Source organism: Ammospiza nelsoni, chromosome 13 (assembly GCF_027579445.1).
Source record: "Ammospiza nelsoni isolate bAmmNel1 chromosome 13, bAmmNel1.pri, whole genome shotgun sequence".
In the NCBI taxonomy this organism is placed as follows: domain Eukaryota; kingdom Metazoa; phylum Chordata; class Aves; order Passeriformes; family Passerellidae; genus Ammospiza; species Ammospiza nelsoni.
Window position 1 is genome coordinate 11287608 of NC_080645.1, and position 18570 is coordinate 11306177.

The 18570-nt window shown below is 39.0% G+C and overlaps 1 long non-coding RNA gene across 2 annotated transcripts in view; it reads right to left on the reverse strand.

Annotated features, from left to right (window-relative positions):
* LOC132079095 (uncharacterized) overlaps positions 1 to 15740 on the reverse strand; it is a 56849-nt gene extending 41109 nt beyond the window's left edge. Inside the window, exons 1-3 of one of the 2 annotated variants that reach the window (XR_009419347.1) lie at positions 15588 to 15740; positions 4699 to 4803; positions 2196 to 4442 (exon numbers count right to left, since the gene is read on the reverse strand). This is a non-coding gene — a long non-coding RNA (uncharacterized LOC132079095). Of the gene's footprint in view, positions 1 to 2195; positions 4443 to 4698; positions 4804 to 15587 lie in introns of those variants that run through there. The other variant, XR_009419348.1, reaches the window with a different exon arrangement.
* Between the last annotated feature and the right edge of the window lie 2830 nt (positions 15741 to 18570).

The following is an 18570-nucleotide window of genomic DNA, read 5'->3' on the forward strand; positions in this document are numbered from 1 at the left end:
TGTTCTACCCCTTTTAATAGTTTCAGCTTGGTGCAACAACCCAACAACAAAGAGCTGGAGCTGGTGTCTCTGAGGAAGGACTCTGAGCAAAGGAACCTCTGAGCCCACATTCCCTCCTAGTCTGAGCATTTTGCATGGAAATCTCTTCCGATTTCCAGAAAATCTCTCTACATTCCAAATATTCAAAAATCTAAATGTAGAGGCTTACCAATACCAGTAGTAGCACAACTCAAAGTAAATTTCAATACAATCAAAATGAAAGTTTGCTTCAAAAAAGTAACTATTTAAAGCTCTGGAAATACAAAGTATTTTTAAATCCCTAACTGAATTACTAATTTTTAGTTCTTCCCCCCACATGACCTCACTTAGCACAGCAGAAGACTACTTTTCCTCATCTATTAAGTCTTCAATGAAATAATTCATTTACAGTTAGCAGCCACAGTATTCACATTTAAACCTGAATATTAATTGACTGATAATGAGATGATAAAACTGCTTTTCTCTGCAGGTGCACCAATCAGTTTCAATTAAACTGAAGGACTATTTTTCCTTACTGTATCTACAGTTAAAAAGTTATTTTATTTTCTAATAAAGTGCTTTACATTGATCTTCTGGAAAAGTAGGGTTTCATTTTCACCTTTTATGAATTATAATAGTTTCTGTTTGCATAGAAATTATTTCCCAATACTACTTTTCTCCAACTTAGCTTCCATGTGATTAGCTTTGTAGAATTCAAAAATCACTCCAAAAAGCTCTCTAGCTTCTGTATTAGCTGGAAATCTTAAACTTTATAAAAGACACCAAAGCATCAGAATAATTTTTAAGCAAGTATTTCTCTTGGACTTCTCCATTTGTACCAAATGTTTACTCTTGGCCAATGTGGTTCCAAAACTACTACATTAAAGACTTTTGACAGTAATCAATAATAGAATCCAGCTTGCAGCAATTCAAAGTGCTCACTATCAAAATTTCCTAACACATTTGAACAGAGCAATCAAATTTCACTACAACAGTATGATTTTCTTTCACGTTCTAATAACTAAGGAGCAATGAAAAGAACAATCTATTCTGAACATGTTTTTAGATACCAGACTCACTGTAGGGACCATGAAAATTGGGTACAGATTGCTCAAAAATCATGAGATCACAAGAAGAATGAAAATATGTGAGACATGTAAAACACATACAACTATAGACATAAGTATTAATACAAACTTGGAGAAACCAAGGACAGAAGCTTGACCTCAACTCCTTTGAACTTCAGAGGTCTGACACCTTACTGGGCACAGGTGGATAACCAAGCTGCCACTCATGGTACATGCAAACAACACTGGAACTTGATTAAGAAAATAAAATAAAAGTTTGACGTTTCAGTATGTGTAGATATAGGGTCATTGATTATTAAGAATCGTCTGAAAGACAAAAGCAATTTTTTCTTCACTGAATGAGAAGCCAAAGCAGAAGATATCTCCAGCATTCTCAGTGACTAAAGTGACTAATCACATGTGAGTAACTGCTTCTGAAATTGGAAGCAATATTAAATTCCTCTGTGATCTAAAAAAACTTTTTAGAGCAGTAAGGAGTAGACACCAGAGTCTCAGATCTAAACTCTGGGTCTTCAAGTGACTGCCATCCCAAATCTCTCACCAAAACAAATACTTCCTAACACAAAACTAGCTTTAGTTAAAACATGGAAGTTAAACAAGCCAATAACGCCCAGTTCTAACATTGATTTTACCAGATGATTGAAGCCTGTCCAGATGGGATCTGATGTGAGCACTGCAGACAGCAGCCATCCCCCAACAAATGAAAGAGAAAAACTTGCAAACCAAGAAATAGCATTCTCCTGATAAACATTGGGTAAGGAGTCTGATAGATAATGAGGGAGAGACAACAAAAGCTCTGGAAAGTTTAAATAAAAGCAAGTAACATTTACTATGACAGCCTTTAAGTAGATTTGTACGTATACCTTGCAGGAAAAAACCAAATACTTTTTAATTTGAGATCACTTCCACTAACTGCAGAACTTCATGAGAAACACAGGAAATAGCTTTCAGCTAGAAAATCTCCTTTACAGAATTTATTATGTTTCAAGTATTCTCAAGCTACATGCATAAACTCATGAATAAACCATAGTTAATTTTCCACTGATCTAAGTATTTAATTTGAAGAATTTCATTTCTTTATGGTATCACCTAGCTATACTACAGCTCTCTTCATTGAAAAGTAATTCTTTTTCTTACTGCACTGTAACAGATTGAAATATGCTTAAATTAGAACAGATTTTAATTCTAATATTTTCCATGACACACCCAAACTTATCTGTTTCCATTTTATTAAGAATCATCATGTAAAGACAGCAAGCCTAAACTCATTACAATTGAACTGTACATGAAGAATATTTTCTTCTCCCATTTAAGTACACAGCAGTTTGAAACATTTACTATAATAAAAATCTTACATCTCAAGCATTATTCTCAACTCTCTCCAGAGTGCCACCATCATATTTCTGTAAATCAAAAGTAGTTTTTTTCATCCACTGAAGAACAAAGGAGATGGTAAGCTCCAAACCAACTGTAGTTTAGAGGTAGCATGTGTTTTCTCAAAGGTCTCCCAACAGGATTCTCCACTGAGCCACTGACCTTATCTTTCACTACTGCTTAGCTCCCAATTTAGAAGTAATTTATACCCTTTCAGAGTCGTAATTGACACAACATCAAAAACAATTTAAAAGAGCTCAACATATTGGAGTCACAGAACAAGAAATCTGCCTCAGCATAGTCCCCATGGCAGCGCTATAGATGCCCAAAGGGGACCAACAGGCCCTCCTGCCGCAACAGCAACAACGGCCACAGAAAAAGCTTGACAACATTAGCACTAGGTGAAAGATGTAAAACCCTTCAATTCAGAACAATGGCAAGAAATTAAATCAAAGTTAAATCTACCAATCTGAACGGCTACATATTTTCAGGGAGCTAGGCAGGTTAGTGTTTTGCATTCTTCCTTCCCTGCTGGCCCTCAGCAAGGATTCCCTGAAGTGGGACAGCTGCTTGTCCTGCAATTCCTTTTACAGCACTGCCCTCCAGTGGGCTTTGCCCGCACAGATGGTCTCACCCAGTGGCTCAATTCCTTTGCTTCAGAGATTTGCAGAACCAGAGAAGGTTCTGTCCCACAGTGAAGGGACCCAGTACGATCATCAGGTCCATGAAGGGCCCATTTGGGGATGGAGCCACAACCTTGGCATCATTAGCACCACACTCAAACCAACTGAGCCCTTCTCAGGGTCATTAGCACTTCTGGAAAAATGTAATAGGGCTCACCAAGTATGTTTGGAGCCACTAAGTGTCCTACAGCTAGGAGAGGAGATGAATACGGACATAAGATTTCACTTTATTTAATCCACCTTTCATGGTATTTCAGTTAATTATATAAAATATTTTTAAGTGAAGATGATGAGACTTAATTCAAAAAAGCCTACTACATCGATCTCATCACCAGTTCCAGAGTTCAACTGCTATTTATGCTTAAAATCCATGGCAAAAGAAACTGGTTCAGAGCCAGGGAATTAAAACATATAAATAAATGTATATTTAGGGTTTTGTTCTAAAACCAGTAATGTCCAAGATTTAGGGCCTCATTGATTTCTGTGAAATTACTTCAGCTTCAGCTCAAGTTCCCAGGAGGATACATTGATGGCAAGGCTTCTCATGTAACTTAAATAGGCTTCCTTCATATTCTTGCAGTGAATTCATCAGCTGAGATAGCAGATCTCACACCAGTGTCTGTCAATGCAGATTTCCTTAAGATCCAATTCAAAACCTGCCTTTAGCTCCAGTGTCAGTAACACAAAGATCAATCCTTTCAAGCACAAAATGCCAATAAACAAGTTGCTTACTTCATAGTTACAGTGTGTATTTGGAGCACATCAATATCCAATTTCAGCCTGTTCAGTCACATGCACTGTCCTTTATAGCATCAGCAGTTGTTTTTGTGCCAGGGTCTCAATTTTTTTTCTTCTTCCTCAGGCTGGCCTTCAGGCTTCTGGACAGATTCCACAACTCTTGTGCTCTTACTGGTATTGCAGCCCATTTGGTCTTAAGCAGTAAATGAAAAGATTTATCTTCTTTTGCAGATGCCTACAGAAGGCTCCCTGCATTGCAGGAATCAAGAACAAGGAAAGGATCTCCAAGCTAAACAGCCTTCACTACTGAATTGTGAAGATCAAGTATCTCTAGTTTCTGTAACAACTCACTGATCCTGCCACTCAAACAGCAGCTATTAAAGAGCCATGGTTTACTGCAGGTCGCAAAAGAAAAGTTTTGAGAGTAGGAAATTGTTCTGCATTAATATTCTTTCCCAACAGAGTAACTCACAATTTTCTTGCCCAAGAAAGTCTATTTTAACTTTTAAATATTCTAAAGCTCCATAATAGGAAACAGCATCTGGAAAAGGGGAAAATGCATGTTGTCAAATTAGCAAGCCTGTACAATCTTGTAAACATCTTCAGCATGATAATTTATACTGCTATATAATTACAAGTTATTTTAAATGCAGTAACACCTTCATAGTTTTGCTCCTGCTGTTTTAATAGCTTTGAGTCCAAGTCTTTCAAGTTTCAATGCAAGTTCTATTAAAACTCCTTGACTCATTCATGAGGGATAAATAATTTGCTCAATTCACTTATAAAGCCTAACTTACTCATTTAAGTCAGAAAATCAGTGTTTCATGATGACTTCTTTAGGAAGAACCTGGGCTATTGGCAGGTCTTTCCTGTTGACAAATTAGGCTTCCATTTTGACACAGCTGCAAAGTAACAGTAGCATAGTCATTACTAAGCCCATCATTAAGTATATGATTTTCCTTGGTTTAGCACCGTACAACAACTTGTTATTTTCTCAAGATCACTCAATTTTTTTGTTGTTACCAGCTCCAAGAAGAAGCCTCCAGAATAGGGAGACACCTTGCTTGAAACATCTCTTAGAAGTGAGAGAACTCCACATGCTCAAACTCTCATTAAATATAAGCTTGAACCTTAGATTTAAGAAATGCAAAACAAAATAAACAACCCAAACACCTCCCCCTCTTTAAAAAAAACAAGCTTCTCAACTCTGAAATATCATGAAACTTTCAGATGAAAGCAAGCCTGAATACATATACCTAATACCCAGGCCTGTCAAACAGCACATCTCTACCAGATTCTAAACCAACAAGCTGAAACATCGTAACCCACAAGAAATTTTCTAGTGAGAGATACACAAAGGATTCAAAGGGGCTGTCCCACGATGTCATCCATCCACACAAACTAGCTACAAGCCAGTGGTACCCTCAGGTACACATGGACCTGCAGTGTCTGGTTTGCCATGAGTAAAACTCTCTTCTCCATTTTTCAACTGTTGACTACAAAGGTGCATTCCTCAGAGTTCCGTCCTAGAGAAGTGCTCAGCAATACCAGACCTTATAGCCATCCACATATCCTGTGTGCTTCCACAAATAAATTTGACTATGAGAAGAGCATCCCTCCTGCACAGCCCTCCATCAGCAATGCATTTTAGCTGAGCTGTAACTCTCCATAACATACCCAGGAATCTAGAGAGGACAACCTCTGACAAACCTTGATCATTGTAGGAGACCCCCCCTCCATCAAGCCAGAAAAGGATTTAGGAGCAAAGTTCCAGAACCACTTCCATCCTCAGGTTAGAGCTAGTTTAACCTCTGACAATCAAAGGGCAAGCAGAATTCAGTTGCTCCAGAAGACAAAAAAATCCAGCTGAATGCAATGAGGATTAGGCAGAGAAGAACTACAGCTGTGCTGGAACATTTTGCCATTACTCTTTCACTGTTTTTAAACACAGTATGGGACCACATTTTCTCTTTCTAGTACACAAAGTGCATTTCAGCCAAATCCTCTAAACCAGGATGAGTGTCATCTCAGTTGAGTCATCTCAGCTATACTGGTAATACTGGAACATCCAGCCTAAGGGGCTTTTGGAGTGGCTTAAAATTACATGTAGTCATAAATGAGGTCCACACAATCACAAGTGGAACCTCCAGGATTTTGAATTGCTGAACTGACCTAAACCAGCATGTCCATTTTGAAAAGACTGGACAAAGGAGTCTCAAACTCTCAAGAAGCACATGTGTAGTTTTTGTTTTCATAAGAAAACCCCAGGAACACAATTCTACATTTCTGTGTTTCACCATTTGTATGCTTCATCCACTTCAGTATCCTTCCCCCTTTTAATTCAGGTTGACTTTATTAGTCAATATGATCTTACTTGTAAGGAATACAATCTGACAAAAACCTCAGCATTTGGCCAAATTGCAATAGCTGGACAAGTATTAATTATTCTGGAGCTTTTACTAGCCTGCATTTTCAGAACACTGTCTCAAATCCTCCACTAGATGGTAGCTGAATACTATGTTGATAGTTCAATATTATACAGTCTGTGATGGCCACAAGAGCCACACCTGGTGACTCTGATTTTTCAGTATCTTAGGTTAAATATAAGACATGCTCAGAGATGACAATGTCTTAAATATTTAAAGGTAAGAGATGTCTTTAATTACACCATTCTGCTTTCAGTTCAGTTTTGTGTCTGCCCACTATTGCAACCATGTTTGCCAGCCTTCAGGGTCAGGCATTTCTTTCAAATATCTATTTAACACATCCACTTCCCTCATCTGTTGAAACACAATGTTTTTTCTGTAAGGCTCTTCATTAGATTCCTGGAAATGCTGAAAAATTTCAAAGCAGAATGCTTTACATTAGGAAATGATTCAACTGAAGTATTGATAGCCTGTTTGTATTATTGACCACTGACAATAAATGCAGAAGCTCTTTACACAGGAGTATTTGAAAATGGCTTAAGCTGTTATTGATTATACTTATATCTCATTCTTTAAGTTTCTGACCTCCCTCCATTCCAGCCTGGCTACACACTGGTTGAGCACCTGGGCCATAGTCCAGGTACTGATGTGCTACAAACTCCAACAGCAACAGCTAGTTTCAATTGCACCAAGTTACTGTTCCCATAGCAACAATAGGTTTTTTTCCATCCTATATTTCCTTTTCAAAACTGGAAGTACATAACAGCCAGAGAAATGAGAAAGTATTCCAAATTTAACCATGCAGTAGGCCACTTCACTAATTTTTCATAGATTAACCAAGACAGTTTTTGTAAATGAACTAAAAGACAACTTCTTTCCTTTGTCTACTTATTAGACAGATTATTACTTGCCAAGTACTTTTACAGAAGCATGCTGAAAGCAGAAGAAAAAAGCCTGCACTGAAACACATTATTCATTATATTGTCCTGTTCTAATTAAGTGGTTTTGCATCCTTTATTTCTCCTGACAGCAAGGGAGATCATCTAATTAATCTCATATCTAGTCCATCATCTCCAATATTTCAAGGCTGTCTAGTAGACCCCATTTACAAAGCAGTCTCAGTTTGGCTGTGATTCTCCCAGTTTGAATGGACAAGCTTTCATCTATCTGCCCTAAAACCAGAAGAAAACCTTCTCTCAAACCTTTTGCAGCAAGTTCCATTGTTGAAAGCGAAGGGAGACAACCCATCCTTGTTGATCCGCATCAAACTCCAATTTATTGTTCTCACTTACACACCTTTATAGTGGTATTAATTAAGCTCATGCATATTGCAAAATCCGAGCTCATCATCGGTCACAGATTACACGTTAACCCCTCCTTTTGTTTTCAATACCTGAGGTTTGTTATTGAATCCAAGATTTATTTTCTCACCCTGTTAAGAAAGTTCTCAAGGCCTCCATGTTTGTCAACTTTTGCTTTCCCAAACCAGCCAAGGATAAGATATTTACTTGTTATTAAAAACAACCTGAGAACCTCTGCTGTTTACATAAACGTGCCTGAGAACTTTTGTTGTTTACAGAAACAGGCTGTGAGAATTTGCTCCTCACAGCTGCCTTTTACTTTTCCATCAGCTGTACATGATTATGGCATGTCTGAACAAAACTCTATAAGTCATTTCTGAGCAAAACTCTCCAACATTCCATGCAAAGTCTAAAGACGAAAGTCAAATGCACTTCTAAACAAGTGCATTGAATGCACTTCAAATGCAGGCCACAAGCATGGCAGATTAGTCCAGCAGAGGAGTTCTAGATTTTGAGGAAGCCAAGGCACAGTGGCTACTAACCCAGTCAACCATGAGGAGTCAGCTGCATATATTTCAGATATTCAAGCCAGTAGTTGAAGAAATATTCCAAACTCTTATAAGGAATTTTCCAGCACAATTTGTGAAAAGCATGCAGCACTTGAATAAATTATAATTTAAATGATAAAGTGATAACTGTACAAACATCCTGAATCTAAATAAACAATTTTACTGTCAATACAAGAGAGGACAAAGGGGATTGGGTCCCAATTTACTTCGGATAAAACTTTTGAGAAAAGTTAAAAGAATCAGGAGACCAGCTGAAGAAGTCATATAAGCACATGAATTGGGAACAATTCTCCTAGCACAGCTCTTCTGGAAGAACTCTTCACAGCTTTAGCCAGACTCCATTTCAAATGGCCATAAAATGATTTATATTATCCTGTTCATGCTGTCTCTAGATCGTTTCTATCTTCATCTCAAAGTCTCACAGGAATTTGTTCTAATCAACTGTATATTTTTTACAGTGAAAAAGCTACACAAACTTTGAGATTTCTAAAGACTTCTTCCTATTTCTTCATTAAAGGAGTACACATTTATCAAGTAGCATAGAAACATTCTCCCAGAGTCTTTTTTTTATAAAGAGGTGGATTCACTCACATATAAGGTCCTCAGTCTAGCTTTTCTCATACCTAGCTAAAATGTGGAATTGCTTTGGCACTAACAGTAACTAAAAAGATAAAAAAAATACTTGTCCAAACTAAATTGTCTAATATATCAACAGGCATACTAAGCCTCTACACCAACTAATCAAACAGCTACACTGAAATAGTTTTTCCTTATTACCACAGGTAAAGTAGAAGGTTTTGCAGATGTGACCCCAAAAAATACAGGTCTGATGCAAAGCCAAATACAGTGCTTAAGCACTTCAGGCTACTTCAATGAATCATAGAGGAGCACATTATTGATTTCATACTATGACTACAGCACACAGTAAGATATTAGACCTACAACTGGTTTTGAACAGGAAAACAACTTCTTATAGAAAATCCAGCAATCTTCAGCTTGAACCCCTGTGTGCAAAGATTTTGTATCACAAACAGCCATGTCTACCCACAGCAAGAGGATATGCTCACTGTTTGCTTAGCACAACCTCTAAAAAAGGTTTCCATGACATGAAATAAGAGCTGTCCTCGGTTCCAGTGACAATGTTTGCTCAGCACTGCACACTGATGACAAGGCCCATTGACATATTCTGGAGATTCACTTTCTGACATGCATTCAGCTAATGTTTTTTTGTGTGTTACCTCCTAGTGACCACAGTTTGATAGCCAGTAGCCAGATCCACTGGTCAAGCATTTCCATGCAGGAAGAAGAAATTAATTACTTTGCAGGTACACAAGAAACTTAAATTTTGGGTGTACTTATATATTACTTCCTTCCCCACTACTGTGTTCTGCATTTTCAGTGAAAACACAAAGGAAATGCTAAACCTTCCAATGGCACATAAAGTATATACAGCATATCCCTGTAGTTGTCAGATTTTATTTGAATGGCTAAACAAGACTTGTAATATTCTCTGTCTATATTATGCTTCTCTAAGGAGTTGTCTGTCTACCTCAGCAAAGTAATCTTAAAAGATTTTTTCATGAAATTCACATCAAGTACATATTTTTTAAGTTTCGAATAGCAATAGGAAAAGATACCATTTCTAATTATTTTTCATTAGTAAATGAAAGGATTAATTTAGCAGTATGCTCTTAAAGGAATGTCTATTTGCTATTTATTAACTCCTAAGAATAAAAAAGCAGATACTAATGAGTGTTCTCTCAAGCTATCTTTGTGCCTCCACCCTAATGTGCTGTTCTGCTGCTGTCAAATACGCCTGTGTTTCTGTACACTAAGGAGAAGGAACCATGACAATCTGTTCTCTCTTTGAAAACACAATCTGTGTTTGGCTGGCTGAAAGAAAAAACAAGTGAATATGTTACAGTACTTGAAAATTCCACTGAACTAAGTTTAAGAACTAAGCTTTCAGAATACTTAAGAGTTATTGCTCTAAGATTTGTGTGCATGCTTTCTCAATATCTATAAAAGGTCTACTGCACTGAATTGTTAAATGACAAATTTCTGCCATTTGCCAGGTGAGGGAGAAAGAAATAGCAAACCTATAATACTATAAAAGACCCTGAGATTCTAAGTTTTTCTCTATTTGCCAAAGATGTTACCTAATTGGTGACATTGTTTGCTGTACATGCACACACTTGGTCAGCTCACACTTATTCATTCTCTTGAAGGCTATACAAAACCCCTCTGCTTAATGCATATCATAAACCTCACAAGAATCCTATTGTGACAAGAGAAAAAAGTTCTACACATTCCAGCAAGATAGGACAGACAGTAACAGCCTGACCCAGTACCACAGGAATCAGAAACTGCAGAGCAAAAGGAGAAAGCCAGACGAAAAACCAGTGCAGGTTTATTGCAGTCTAAACTTGATTTTTATAAGAGTATCTAATCACTTACTTTAAATCAGATCTTGTCACTTGCTTTCAAAGACTGACCAGGGGTTTTGGTTGTTTATCTAGACATTCCATTTAAGAATTATTGCTCTCCCTCTGTTTCAAAACTGCACCATGTCTGCTCAAAACTCAAAATTGTGCCTACCTCTCACCAATCTGAAGTTTTTATTGTTTAAAACAAAACTATCTTATCTTCCTTTCTGACATCACCTTCAGAGCACTGTATAAAAACCAATTTTAAAATTTTTAGCTAAATCTTGTCCTGGAGATCCTAAACTCATTCTGTTATCAGAAGTTTTCCTTATTCTACTGAAACACCTTACATAATTTCTTACATCATTTCTCGCAGTAATCTTTTTTCTCATTGTACATTTGGCTGTTTCCTGTAGCTTTTATCAGCTCCATGCACCCCCTTCATAATCCTATAGTATTATATGCTTTTGAAAAGCACATATAAATTACATATAAGTACAGACTTTTTCCCATGGCTTTTGTGGATCCTTCAGCTATTTGCAATGTGGCTCCAAGCCTGCCTTGTCTATTCAGTGGCAGAGACTTTTACATCACCAAGTTTGTGAGTGTCTATGCCATTTAATGAGAAGTAATAGCCAAAGAGAAAGAGATTATGGAAAATTGTAAAGCCAGCTTGTTATAAGAATTTCTTAGCAGGTAGACACTAAAAGCCCAACAATTTTTGAGTTGCTAGTCTTCCATAATTTCTCTGAGAAAAAACATCCTAAAACAAAAATTATTCAACAATTACTCTTAAATACAATAAATGCATAGATTAAATACCAAAAAAGACACAAAACCCTATGGTGCTTTACAGTCCATGCACTATTAGAGTTATGTATTCACAACTTTGGCATCCAATCCAATACTTAATTTTGTTTTACTCAAAGCACAGATTGAAACACACACCAAAAAACAGTTTGCAGAATTAGAAACAATTCATCCACATCAACTAATTATTCTTCCAGGAGTCAGACCTTGAGGCAAGAGAATGCTATCAAGTGTAAAGACAAACATGTTCCTCCAGCTGTTTGACATACTTATTGGACATAATAAACTTGATATGCTGGAGGCTATAATTAATCTTTACTAAGTGAACACTCCTCTCAGGATGACTTGCCTACTGAGCTGTCTAATGACACTTAAGGCTTTGATAAGTAAATAAATTAGTTCATTATGGTCAGACAGCCTTCCCCTTTTCTTTTGAAAGAGATCACAGCTTTCTTTATCTTACTTGTCTCACTCAGTCATCACCAGCTACAATACTCTGACCCTGAAGCTGGCATTCCATTCAAAGCTCCCAACTCTAACTTCTCTATTACTTCCAGTGCCTTGATTTCTGCTTTAAAAAACCCAAAAATAAACATAACAAGAAAAAAATAGAATCACCACCAAAACCAAACTGGAAATCTATACTGGTAGAGCTTCATTTTAAAATTACACTGAAAAACAACAATATTATTTGTTTTTCTCATGGCTTACAATCACATGCACAAAAGTAGAGCTGCAGTGCCCTCTTGTGAGCAGTCAAATTCCATTCTGCAGGAGATTTAAAGATGTTATGATGTTTGGAAGAATTTGCACTACAAACTCTCTCTTCTGAGGGCGTGGCACTGCAGGTATACACTTTATATAGACATACACACACCTCCTCCATCTAACTGTTCTGAAAGTGATAGAGGCTCATAGAAAAAATCAAAAGATAAGTATTTTCCTTTTTATTAAGTTCAGTAGAATTTAGGCTATTTCTTTGTTCCTAACTTCTAAATAAGGGAAGCCAAAAACCAGTTTCTTCAGAGCCATAATCAAGGGCACAGTCTCAGTAAGTGCTATTGGGAAAAAAAAAAAAAACACCAGAAAACTCAACAAAATTTAAAAAGCCACTAAACCAACAACAAACAACACTAAAAAAACCCACACCAAAAAAAACACACCAAAAAAACCCAACCAAAACACAACACCCTGTGCATGGGCACATGTCCACAATTCAAGTAGCCTTCTAATTTAGGCATTAAATAACTCAGCTGACAAGTACTGGAGGGAAAAGTAACTATTAGAGGGATTTAAAAAAAAAAGTAAAACCGTGAGTAGTAGGGAGAGCAAAAGCAATAAAGCAGCTAAGCAATTAAAACTAGTACAGCCAAAATGCAATCCTAACTCCTATATATCTGTGGGGAGCCATTACATGATAGTGATAAAAGTCTGCACAGGTTTTTCATACCTAGTTAGGTAGAAGAAATATTTAAGATCTCATTTTTTGTGAATAACAGAAGTTCACTAAGTCAGCAGTTTAGTCTATTACTAAGGTCAATTTTAGTATCCCAAAGCATTACAAAACATAAGATCAGTTACAAATACCTGAACAGTTACTAAAGTTTAAAGCAGCAATAGAAAAAAAAATAAACAAGTAACACAGAAACAGTACCTCACATTGATTCTGTTGCTCAGAAATCACATTAGAATTAATTTTCTAAAAAGTTATGGTGTGTTATCTCCCAGGTAATGTTTTGCTAAGGCTCAAATTTCTCATTTCCTATGCACAGATCTAGTTTACTGTATGCAGTAATCCTCAATCATTGAGCAGACAACCACTAGTTACACACTTAGGCTGCACATTACTGCTTCAGGGATGTTTCCACAGATAACAATTAAAAAGGCCTTCAAGTTTCATTTCACCATATTCTTCCAGTTTGTGACTTGTAAAGAACTTTTACAGAAGGGAAGCTGAACAAGAAATGCAAGTCAGAACATTTGCACCTCTTTAAAAGTTCACCTTACCATACTAACTAATCACTTGTAAGCAGATGTTAAATATTTGACTTCAGCCCAGAGAGTCAAGGTCCAAAGGAACTTCATTTGTTTAGGCCCAGATTCAAAGAACAATTTCCACTGAATTTAGGCAGACATGTCCAAATTACCACAAGACACCAACAAACACAACCTCTCTCCTGTGGCTTCCTAAAACCCCTGGCAGACAGATGCATCTGTGTTGTGCCTTCACTCCCTCTTGGACAGTGTCAGTCCTGCAGATGGGCAGAACAGCCACAGCCTGTTTGTGTGGCTCTTAGAGTACTCTGGGTTGCCCAAAGTACTTTAGATACAACACAAAAGACAGCTGAGTTCCCACAGAGTTCACTCAAATCAGTCCTCAGGAGAGGATACTTTGGGGCACATGCACACAGAACTTCTTAGGATTAGAAGTCTCACAATCAGTATCCTACTGCAAACCCTGCACAGCAGTCCCACAGAGCCACTCTGGAGGTGCACTGCACTGACCAGTGAGACCTATGGTTTAGGGCAGAGGATGCAAGTTAAAATAGATGTGCTGCAGTAATCAAGTGCTCAGCTACACCATTTACAGAACTCAGTAACATTAGCAGTTACTCCATCATGCCTCAGAAACTCACAAGACAACCTTTTACACAAGCTGCACAGTACTGATCAAGCTTACAATAATAAATTTCTTTTACACAAGCGGTGAAACACAAGCTTTCATCTGCATATATTCATTTAAAAGTAAAGAAAAGAAAGTTCACTTTAGAAATGATTGGTATTGCTGACATCAAAAAAAAAGGATTTTTGTTTTTTCAAAATTGCCAGGTGAGTTTTAATCTCAGTTAACAGTAGAGAATTATAAAAGAATTCAAGTCATGAACTCATTTTCAGTTTCATGATTACTTGGCTATTACCTCAGTGGAAATTTGAGGTTTACTTACTGAAGCCAACACTGACAAGAGATTCAATCATGGGTTTATAGTTTCACCACAAATTTCATAAAGCAACAAAGTATAACCTGTGTTTTTCATCAAACAAAGACTCAGCTAGTTGGCTTGGCATATTACATTATTTAGACATCTAAAACAAATTTCTCAATATGTTCAAGATACCACAGGAGATACCAGATTCCTAGAATAGGTTCAGATATTAGAAAACAAGCTTCAGTAAAGCACATCCCTGCCAGTCTTGTCTATATCTGAGTGGCAGCTTTGTCATCCAGCATGCCACCTGGCCCGCCCCCCTGTTCTTGTCACCCGCAAACCTCTCTAAGCAGCTAATAAAGCTGTTAAACAAAACTAGTCTCAGTATGGATCCCTGGGGTATTTTTTCTGTTACCAGCATTTGCACACAGTATTAAACACTCTCCCATGCCTGTTCATCCAGTTTTTCATTTATCTGATTACTTACCCATTCAGAGCATGAAACCCTAACTTGGACAGATGAATACTAGACGTGTGATGAAAAGCTTTACAAAAGCTGGGATAAGTGGCATCCACTGCTGTCCTGTCCTCCACAAAGGTAATTCTACCACAGAAGAACATTCCACATCCTGAAACTAGCTCTTTCATATAGAATAAAGGCATCTCTCATTTTACAGGCAGCTAAAAACTCGGCTTTAAAAGAAAACTAATGTTCCAGCAGCTTCAGAACAAACCCGTGGCGCTGGGAAGGACCACAGGAGGGCAGCAGGACCTTTCTGCACGGAGGAGCGAGTGGGTTGGGTGCACCGGGCACAGTCATTGCTCGGCCTCGCCGTCACACACAGGTACTGAATTAAAACGTCACGTTTTAGGGATTTATTTCATATGCTGCTCACAACTGGTATATGGATACCCGCTTTACGTAAGACAGTATTTCCAGCTCAATTTTCACAGGTGCTTAAATGAAATCTAATAACCAAGGGGAGGTTCTACATTTCCCCTTAAGTTTAAGGGATTCAAAGTTGCCTATGCTTGCTGTTGTAGCTAGCTATGGACTGACTGAAAGCAGCCCCCAAGCTACAACCTCGACAAGTTTAGTAGAGCTATAAAGACAAGCCCTCAAAGTCTATTGCTTATAGTTTACAATTACTCTCAACTACCTAAGAAGCTTTTCCTTAAGGAAAGCTTTCCCTACTACAGTAAGCAACCAACAAATTATTAACTTACCTCTATTTCGTACATTCAGACTCCCTGAAGAGTTTCTAAACCTCTTTTTTGTCACAGCACACATCCCAGTTGAGATAGCCACAACACACAGAGTACTAACAATTTCAGAAAGCCTCAGCCCATGCAGAGCAACATCACACCACTTTGGAAGGCTGCAAGCATCTGCCCCACTTGTTCTCTAGCCCAACTTTTATACACCTCATGTTAATGCCCTGCACCTGTGTGCCCCTCACTGTTAATGCATTGCATCTGTGTGCCCCTCATGGTTCACGCATTGCACCTGTGTGCCCCTCACTGTTAATGCCCTGCACCTGTGTGCCCCTCACTGTCAATGCCCTGCACCTGTGTGCCCTCACTGTCAGTGCCCTGCACCTGTGTGCCCCTCACTGTCCATGCCCTGCCCCTGTGTGCCCCTCACTGTCCATGCCCTGCCCCTGTGTGCCCTCTGCTCCCTTTGGTGGTTGCTCAGTGCCCCTGGGCACTCCATGGCTCATTGCTGTCAGTGCTGCTCACCTGCTGCTCACAGCTGGAGCCCATTGGGGATGAGGCTGGGCCAGCCCCATCCCAATCACCACAAACTGTGCACCCTGCACTATTCAACTATTCTGAAGTGTTGCGTGATTTGGTATTCAGAATTGGTTAATACACTTATTTTCCCCACTCTTTACCAAACTTTTATTGGGGCTTTTGTATAGAAAAACCACACTATGACAAGCCAGTGTCCACAAAGGAGACAGAGGAGTCCTGCATCTTTATTCAAATAAAGGGAGAGAGGCCCCTGGGGCACGTGCCTGCAGAGTTTTCTCTCTCGAGGTTTCATAGGGCGCACCCTCCTTTTATCCTAAACTCCTGGCCCCATGGTGCTCTCTTCCTTTTCCCATTGGCTGAGGCACTTGGAAACTGTACAGCCTTCTCAAACCACTTACCCCATATTTCCTCCTCGAGCCTGTCATTTTACCCTGAAGTTTAGAAGCTGAGGCTTGTGCAGACCCAGCTGTCAGTTTCAGGAGCCAGGCTGGCTGGGCTCTGCAATGAAGTTGCTGCTTTAACTTAGCAGAGACTAAGTGAACAGAGGTGAACACCCATACCTGCACCCATTGAACTGCTTGTAAAGACATCAGTATGTATCTTCCCTCTCACAGACTGAAGAAACAGCAAAAAAGCACATTTCTACAGCTAGAATTGATGTCTTTCTCTCCTGAAAACTCCCCCCTACTAAAACCACTCTACAGAAAACTGCAATGAGGCCTCAGTGCTGCCTTATGGAGACCAGAGAGAATCAGGTGATGTGAGCTCCACGTGGTCATCAAAACCTTCAGCTGGGCGTAATTGGCTATTTTCTTCCTAACAAAAGAGTCTAGAGGAGGTCCTGTATCACCCTTCTCCTTTGAATGAGATCTTTATAGACTACACTTTAAACCCCAACTCACAAATCTCAGAGCTCCTAGATACACAAACTGACCTCAGCCTTTCAAGATACAAACTTCTGTTCTGTCTAAAGACAATGCAGAAAACCTTTGCTGAAAGTTTTAGCACTCCTGGCAGTGCCAAAATTGGGCACTGCCAGGAATTACCCTAAAAACATGCTTTGTAAGTTTCTTAATGAAAAACATGATGCGGTAGAAAAAGTAAGATTCCAGTAAGCTCAGCTTTAAAATGTTCTCCTTTCATGCCTCCTATTTCATGACAGATTTCAGTACTATCATTAGTGTTTCATCAATTAACAACGTACTTGTGGCTGTCATTGTGGTAAGCAGACACAGATGAGGGAGTTTGAGGAAATGGCAATGAAAATAGTTTCAGAAACCAGCATTTTGATGCCTTAACTGCAGGTTAACTCGATTTACATCACTAGGATCCAGCTGCCAGGTAAACTTTTAGGACACAGTAAAAGTAGAACATTCTAGCTGCTTTCCATTTCATAAAGCAGATTATTTGCATATTTAATTAGCAACCAGATATTTATTGGTAATTGTTTATCACAGTATTAAAGGTTTATATGCAGAATTCCAGCTACTCTTTCTGATCCACATATCCTTAGATGCAATTGTTCTCAAGCACCGTGAAAATAATTAAATTTTGTCCTAATCTAAAAAGATTTATAATGATACCCTGGTTTACATCTGCCTCTGCTAGGACATGAGAGAAACCATCTGCTTCTGGGTACTTCCTTTGCATCTGCAATGTTTCAGATGTGCAGGTGCACAGCATAGCTGCTCCCTGCAGGAGTTCCAGCGTTCATTCCAGCTCACACAAACCCACAAACTGCCACGTGACAGCACAATGAAACAAGCAGAGCTCCCCATTTGAACCCTATGGGAACATGTGACTTTGAATGTATTCACAGGCAAAATGATGTGAGCAGAGCCCCTCACCCTGCAGCGTTGTTAACAGCTCCAGAAGCTACCTGGATAAAGCGTTCTGTTCCCTGTTCATGCTGCAGGTTGCAGAGGCACACACTGAGCAGCTGAACATCTCAGCAAGGGCTTGTTGTGTGTGGCACTGCAGATCCTCAGCTGCATCCCAGACCCCAATCAGGCTTTTGGAGCACATCAGCAAAGACAGGGAGAGCTGCTCCAACACAGCAATCTGTGCACTCACTGCTCTCTGCTTCCCCAAGTCACACAGGGTGGCTGCTGGAGAAGGATCAAAGCAGTCACTGTGGCAACAGCAGAGCCTCAGCAGCACAGTCAGTTAAATGAGAACTTGATTGCTCTCTCCTGCTACCTGAAGGTTGTAGCCAGGTGGGGGGAGGTTTCTCCTCCTCAGTAACAAGTGATAGGACAAGAGGAAGTGGCCAGCAGCTGTTCCAGAGAAGGTTTGGATCAGAGATTAGGAAAAGTTTATTAACCAAGAGTGTTGTAAAGGTTTGACAGGGGAGGGATGCAGACCCTGCCAGGAGGTTGGAAGGTTTGGAACAGACTGCCCAGGGAAGTGGTGGAGTCACCATTTCTGGAGAGATTTAAGGGATGCAGATGTGGCA